General features: G+C 41.8%; 1 pseudogene; it reads left to right on the forward strand.

Annotated features, from left to right (window-relative positions):
- The first annotated feature begins 4270 nt into the window (after positions 1–4270).
- LOC114614070 lies at positions 4271–7037 on the forward strand (annotated as a pseudogene).
- The last annotated feature ends 1377 nt before the right edge of the window (positions 7038–8414 follow it).

An 8414-nucleotide genomic window follows, 5' to 3' on the forward strand; every position in this document is an offset into this window, starting at 1 on the left:
GATCTTAGAACATAAGCCATTGGTTTAGGAACTTTTCCCCTGTGCCTAAGTAGTCGAGTGTCTTCCCCACCTTCTCTTCTATTAGTTTCAGTGTATCTGGTTTTATGTGAAGGGCCTTTATCCATTTGGACTTGAGCTTTGTACATGCAGATAAGAATGGATCAATTTGCATTCTGCTACATGTTGTCCTCCAGTTGAACCAGGATCAATTTTTGAAAATGTTGTTCTTTTTCCACTGGGCAGTTTAAGCTCCTTTGTCAAAGATCAAGTGACCATAGATGTATGGGTTCATTTCTGGATCTTCAATTCTATTCCATTGATCTTCTTGCCTGTCTCTGTTCCAATACCATGCAGTTTTTATCACTATTGTTCTATAGTACAGCTTGAGGTCAGGGATGGTGATTCCTCCAGAAGTTCTTATATTGTTGAGAACACTTTTAAATTTCTTTCTTCAGAGACTTGAAGTTATTGTCATACAGATCATTCACACCAAGGTATTTTATATTATTTGTGACTATTGTGAAGGGTGTCATTTCCCTAATTTCTTTCTCAGCCTGTTCATCTTTTGAGTAGAGGAAGGTTACTGATTTGTTTGAGTTCATTTTATATCCAGCCACTTTGCTGAAGTTGTTTATCAGCTGTAGGAGTTCTCTGGCGGAAGTTTTTGGGTTCACTTAACTATACTATCATATCATCTGCAAATTTTGACTTCTTCCTTTCCAGCTTGTATTTTTTGACCTACTTTTGTTGTCTAATTATGTGTGAATTTAACAAAGCAAGTGAAAGATCTGTATGAAAAGAACTTCAAATCTCAGAAAGAAGAAATCAAAGAAGATCTCAGAAGATGGAAAGATCTCCCATGTTCATGGATTGGCAGGATTAATATAGTTAAAAACGGCCATCTTGCCAAAAGCAATCTACAGATTCAATGCAATCCCCATCAAAATTCCAAATCAATTCTTCATAGAGATAGGAAGAACAATTTGCAAATTCATTTGGAATAACAAAAACCCCAGAATAGTGAGAACTATTCTCAACAATCAAAGAACTTCTGGAGGAATCACCATCCCAGACTTCAAACTGTATTGCAGAGGTATAGTGATAAAAACTGCATGACATTGGTATAGAGACAGGCAGGAAGATCAGTGGAATAAAATTGAAGACCCAGATATGAACCCACATGCACAAAAATCACTTGATTTTTGACAAAGGATCTAAAACTATCCAGTGGTAAAAGGACAGCATTTTCAACAAACTGTGCTGGTTCAACTGGAGATCAGCATGTTGAAGAATGCAAACTGATCCATTCTTATCTCTTTCTACAAAGCTCAAGTCCAAGTGGATAAAGGACCTTCACATAAAACCAGATACACAGAAACTAATAGAAGAGAAGGTGGGGAAGACACTCGACTACTCAGGCACAGGGGAAAGGTTCCTAAACCAATGGCTTATGCTCTAAGATCATGAATCCTCAAATGGGACCTCATAAAATTGGAAAGCTTCTGTAAGGCAAAGGACATTGTTAATAGGACAACATGGAAACCCACAGATTGGGAAAAGCTCTTTACCAATTCTACATCTGATAGAGGGCTAATATCTAATATATACAAAGAATTCAAGAAGTTAGAGTTCAGAGAAACAAATAACCCCATTAAAAATGGGGTGCAGAGCTAAACAAAGAATTCTCAACTGAGGAAACTTGAATGACCAAGAAGCACCTAACCAAATGTTCAACATCCTTAGTCTTCAGGGAAATGCAAATCAAAACAACCCTGAGATTCGACGTCATACCAGTCAGAATGTCTCAAATCAAAGATTCAGGTGACAGGAGATGCTAGCAAGGATGTGGAGAAAAAGAAACCCTCCTCTATTGTTGGTAGGATTGCAAGCTGCTACATACAACCACTCTGGTAGTTAATCTGGCAGTTTCTCAAGCAATTAGACATAGCATTACCTGAGGACCCAGCTATATACACAGAAGATGCTCCAACATATAACAAGGACATATGTTCCACTATGTTCATAGCAGCCTTATTTATAATAGCCAGAAGCTGGAAAGAACCCAGATGTCCTTCAAGAGAGGAATGGATACAGAGAATGTGGTACATTTACACAATGAAATATTAGTTAGCTATTAAAAAATGAATTCTAGAAATTCTTAGGTAAATGGATTGAAGTAGAAAATATCATCATGTGTCAGATAACTGCATCACAAAATACACACATGGTATGCACTCACTGATAATTGGATATTAGCCAGAAAGCTTGCAATATCCAAGATACAACTCATAGACCACATGAATCTCATAAACAAGGAATACCAAAGTGTGGGTGCTTTGGCCCTTCTTAGAAGGAGTAGTAAAAAGTCATGGGGGCAAATATGGAGAGAAAGCCTGGGACAGAAACTGAAGGAGGAGCCATCCAGAGACTGTTCTACCTGGGTGAGTATCCATTTCTTGTGCAGTCACCAAAGGTAGTTGCTGATGTGGATATCAGCAAGTGCATGCTGACAGGAGCCTGATATATATAGCTATCTCCTTAGAGATCTGCCAGAGCCTGAAGTATACAGAGGTGGATGTTCACAGCTAACTATTGAACTGATCATGGCGTTCCCAATGGAGGAGTGAGAGAGAAGACTGAAGGAGCTGAAAGAGTTTGCTGCCCCATGGGAGAGCAACAGTACCAACCAGTCAGAGCTGCCAGGGTCTAAACCACCTGCCTGGGAGCACAAAGGGAGGGACCCATGCCCCCAGCTGTATATGTAGGGGAGAATAACAGTGTCAGGCATAGGTGGGTGAGGAACTACTTGGTCCAGTGAATGCTGGATGCCCAAGTGTGGGGGAAATCGTGGGTGGGGAAGTGGGAGTGGGAAGGTGGGTGGGGGCATATCCTCATAGAAGGAGGAGGAAGGGGGATGGGATGGGGATTCATGGGTGAGGTGGAAGTAGGGAAAGAGGGTTACATCTGAAATGTAAATAAAATATCCAATAAAAAATTTTTAAAAAACTGGTTATTCATAAACTGTAAGTTATGGTGGCCTCAACTGAAGGACCGAAATGAAGATGCATAGTTCTACTCTACTTTTTAAAATTTTTGTCTTTTCTTCTAATAATATGAAAGGAAAAAGAAATTTTTACCCTCTTATAAATATCAAATAAGAGTCTGTAAGATTTTTCACAGGTAAAAGCATTTGCCATACAAGCCAGACAACCTTAGTTTTGTTCTGAAGCCCATGGTACAAAGTGAGGAACAACTCTTGAAAATTGTTTTCTGGCCCCTCTCTAGATATATGTGCATGTCCTACCATCAATAATAAATAAAACTCAAGCTACCAATAAAAAACATAGATAGATTTGCTAATTTGCAAAAGTTATTTATTTTAGAACATTAATGTGTACCAAAAACAAAGCATGTAGCATGGGATCTGAAGCCCATGGTGACATAACTACTTGCTTGGTGCTGTTAAATCTTGCAACAACTTGGGGAAAAAAAACCAAAGATTTATACAGCATTGCTGAAAATGGCTGTAATAGTTTTCTAAATATTTTCTGAAATATTCATCAGAAGAAGTAGGTGGGTGAACATTAAAGATACATCTTGCAGATGATAATTACTGATTAATGTTTGCATTTTGCAGGAATATACATATATTGAATTAAATATTAAATACTACTATTTAATAATTTCATCTAATGATTTTCAGTCACAAACATTTACCTTAATGTTCTCTTAATGGATCTTGAATATTTAATTCCTCAAAATTGGTCACTTTATTACTAAACAAATATTCAAGTAAAAAGCAGTTATCATTATCCAAGTTCCTTTAGTTGATTTTGAAAAATTCTTCAAAATGCTATCAATTTAAATTGATATTTTTAAATTCATCCTTTTGCAGAAGAAAGCAAAAGTTTTCATAATTATTTTAATTGAGGCAGAATTGGTAAAAATGAGTAGTTTTTTGTTCTATTAATTTCTCTAAAAAATTCATAAATTTGTATGATTAGAGGAGCTTCAGTTGAGCAACATGGCGGCTCTTGCAGGGACCATATCCATAGATCTTGTCTGGCCTGTGTGATCTGGCTAGGCTACAGACAGACTTTTAATCCCCCTGGTTGGAATATAGATACACCTTTAGTACACACTAATAACAAACAATGTAGGTAAGATTAGTTTGTAGAAGTAAGCAGCCATGAATGAAAGTAGTGTCTAACTGAGGGGTAGACAAAGTTATGAATCAGGGAAAGATTTTACAGAATAAGTCAGAGATAGGATGCACCCAACTCTTGGGACAAGAGCACAGGAAAGAGAAGCTATTAAAGAAAAGCAAAGGGTGTTGGTCGTGTGCCTTCTTGTGGCTAAGATGGCAGCGGCGGAGCATCCCGAACCTCACAAAGGAGAATTGCACTTATCACCGCCTCCATCTTCAGGCCACTATGGAGCCTGGGCTGCCCAGGAGCTTCAGGCCAAATTGGCAGAGATAGGAGCGCCTATCCAGCAGAGTCGCGAGGAGCTAGTAGAGCGGCTGCAGACCTACACCCACCAGACAGGCATCGTGCTGAATCGACCAGTTTTGAAAGGAGAGGATGGGAACAAAGCTGCTCCTCCTCCTATGTCAGCTCAGCTGTCTGGGATTCCTATGCCACCACCACCTATGGGACTCCCCCCTTTACAGCCTCCTCCACCACCTCCACCACCTCCACCACCTCCAGCACCTCCACCACCTCCACCACCTCCACCACCTCCACCAGGCCTTGGCCTTGGATTTCCTATGGCTCACCCACCAAATCTGGGACCCCCACCACCTCTTCGAGTGGGTGAGCCTGTGGCACTGTCAGAAGAAGAACGGCTGAAGCTGGCTCAGTAGAGGCAGCTTTGCTGATGCAGCATGAGGAACGTGCCAAGCAGGCAGCTGTGTTAATGGAGCAGGAACGGCAGCAGGAGATTGCCAAGATGGGCACTGCAGTCCCTCGGCCTCCTCAAGATATGGGGCAGCTGGGCGTCCGTACTCCTCTGGGGCCTCGAGTAGCTGCTCCTGCAGGCCCTGTGGTTCCCACACCTACTGTTTTGCCCATGGGGGCCCCTGTTCCTCGCCCTCGGGGTCCCCCTCCACCTCCTAAAGATGAGAACAGAGAGATGGATGATCCTTCTGTGGGCCCCAAAATCCCCCAGGCTTTGGAAAAGATTCTGCAGCTGAAGGAGAGCCATCAGGAAGAGATGAACTCTCAGCAGGAGGAAGAAGAAATGGAGACAGACACTCGCTCATCTCTCAGACAGTCAGCATCAGAGACTGAGGAGGACACAGTGTCCATATCCAAAAAAGAGAAAAACCAGAAGCGTCAGAACCGAAAGAAGAAGAAAAAGTCACAGTGGGTGCGAGCAGCATCATCAGAGAACTCTGGGGACCTAAAGAAAGATGCAGCTCAGTCCCGAGGGTCTGACTCCCCTGCTGCTCATGTGGAGATTGAATATGTGACTGAAGAGCCTGAGATCTATGAGCCCAACTTCATCTTCTTCAAGAAGATTTTTGAGGCTTTCAAGCTAACTGATGATATGAAGAAGGAAAAAGAGAAGGAGCCAGAAAAACTTGAAAAGATGGAGAACTATGCAGTCCCCAAGAAGAAGGGCTTCGAGGAGGAGTACAAGGACAGTGGCGATGACAGCAGTGACGATGAGCAGGAGAAGAAGCCAGAAGCCCCGAAGCTGTCCAAGAAGAAGTTGCACCGAATGAACCGTTTTACTGTGGCAGAACTCAAGCAGGTGGTGGCTCGACCTGATGTTGTTGAGATGCATGACGTGACAGCACAGGACCCTAAGTTCTTGGTTCACCTCAAGGCCACCCGGAACTCCATCCCTATGCCACACCACTGGTGTTTTAAGCGCAAGTACCTTCAAAGCAAACGGGGCATTGAGAAGCCGCCCTTTGAGCTGCCAGACTTCATCAAACGCACAGGCATCCAGGAGATGCGAGAGGCCTTGCAAGAGAAAGAAGAACAAAAGACCATGAAGTCAAAAATGAGAGAGAAGGTTTGGCTGAAGATATGGAAGATTGATATTGACTACCAGAAGCTACATGATGTCTTCTTCAAGTGGCAGACCAAGGCTAAGCTCAGCATCCACAGGGACCTTTACTATGAGGGGAAGGAGTTTGAGACATGGCTGAAGGAGAAGTCTGGAGATTTATCTGATAAGCTAAGGATTTCCTTAGGGATGCCAGTAGGAACTAATGCCCACAAAGTCCCTCCTCTGTGGCTGATTGCCATGCAGTGATATGGGCCACCGCCATCCTACCCAAACCTGAAAATCCCTGGACTGAATTCACCTATCCCTGAGAGCTGTTCATTTGGATACCATGCTGGTGGCTGGGGCAAACCCCCAGTAGATGAGATGGGGAAGCCACTTTATGGGGACATGTTTGGAACCAATGCTACTGAGTTTCAGACCAAAACTGAAGAAGAAGAAATTGATCAGACCCCCTGGGGAGAACTGGAGTCATCTGATGAAGAATCCTCAGAAGAGGAAGAGGAGGAAATCGATGAAGACAAGCCAGATGAGACTGGCTTTATCACACCTTCAGACAGTGGCCTCATCACTCCTGAAGGATTCTCATCCATGCCAGCTGGAGTGGAGACCCCTGAACTCATTGGGCTGAGGAAGAAGAAGACTGAAGAGACGATGGATGGAAGTGAGACACCTCAGTTGTTCACTGAATTGCCAGAGAAGAGAACAGCCACTGTTGGAGGAGCAATGATGGGATCAACCCACATTTATGACATGTCCATGGTTATGAGCCGGAAGGACTCATCCCTGAGTTGCAAGGTGTGGAAATAGTACTGGCACCTGAGGAATTGGAGTTGGACCCCATGGCCATGACCCAGAAGTATGAGGAGCATGCTCGGGAGCAGCAGGCACAAGTAGAGAAAGAAGACTTTAGCGACATGGTGGCTGAGCATGCTGCTAAACAGAAGCAAGAGAAACAGAAAGCTCATCCCCAGGACAATCGCGGGGGCAGCAAGAAGTACAAGGAATTCAAGTTTTAAGTCCTTCTCATATAACTGACCTTCCTTTAGGCCCTTTGTATGTCTGGGCTTTCTATGTGGGTCCCTAAAGCTAGTTCTGTACTCCCTAGGCTTGCCACTTCCTGTTCTTACTTTAGACTTGTTTTGTAAATAAAGCTGTTTCCCAAGGGGGTAAAAAAAAGAAAAAGAAAAGCAAAGGTAGGCAGAGTGTGTCAGCTTGAGTCAGTTCAATGCAGTGGAATTGAGTTTGTCCATGACTTCAAGCAGTTCAATGCAGGTCGGCAGAGGCATTTGAAGTCAGAGAACAAGAAGAAGCCAGGAGATTACAACAAATTTCCAGAGTTACTTTGAGGTCAAGAAGAACAATTCAGTGAGAACCTGAGAGAAGCCAAATTGGATCAGTTATCTTGGAGTGGAGTTTGGGCCAGAACAACTGAGTTGAGCCAGACAGTAAAAGCTCAGAAAGAGCTAGAAAGAGTGAGTTTGATCAGTAGTAAGCCTCCAACATGCCACTTACATCTGGAGAATAAAAGCTACTATCACAGGAATTTAGAAAATAATATTTATATCAAGTCTAAATGGATAATTAAGAATATTACTATGATAATCTTAAGAGATACTGTTCTGCCTTTATACTTTCAAATAAAATCATTTTTCCATATTACCAAATGTTTCAGACAAAACATGACTTACTGCACAATATCCAATGAAAAGATTGCAATGACACATTCTGTCATTGTTGTCCATTTATTTTCAGAGAGTACTTTTAATTACTTTGTGAATGTTCTGATTGGGAATGTTTGTCCAGAATTCAACATGTAGCAAAAAAAAAAATAAAATGAAAGCTAGTTATAGAGAACAAAAAACAAATTTATACTACTTTCATTAAAATATATAAAAATATGGTGTCCCATAGAACAGCAGTACTCAACAAATCATTAGTAGTCATGCACACACACATACACATGTGTACATGAGTACACATATACATACACTCATACTTTCTCTCTCTTTCCCTCTCCCTCTCTCTCTCTCTCTCTCTCTCTCTCTCTCTCTCTCTCTCTCTCTGTGTGTGTGTGTGTATGTGTGTGTGTGTGTTTGTGTGTGTGTGTGTAATAGGTATCTCAGAACACTTGGAAGAATTAAAACTATCCCCCGCAAGTAAATTGCAGAGTTGGTTATGATTAGGTATAATTGGTATAGAAGAATCATTTATATCAAAATATTAGAAAGAAATAGTTTAACAGAAAAACTGAAAAGATGAACATGACAAGAGCAAGTTCAAAAAAAGAACAAAAATGCCACAAAACCATAGCTAACCTCAAGATTATTGACACTCACATGCACGATGGTTACATGTAGAGGTCAGAAGATGACTCCGATATAGGTCTCTTCTTC

The sequence above is a fragment of the Grammomys surdaster genome, unplaced genomic scaffold, assembly GCF_004785775.1.
Source record: "Grammomys surdaster isolate TR1022 unplaced genomic scaffold, NIH_TR_1.0 126298, whole genome shotgun sequence".
In the NCBI taxonomy this organism is placed as follows: Eukaryota; Metazoa; Chordata; class Mammalia; order Rodentia; family Muridae; genus Grammomys; species Grammomys surdaster.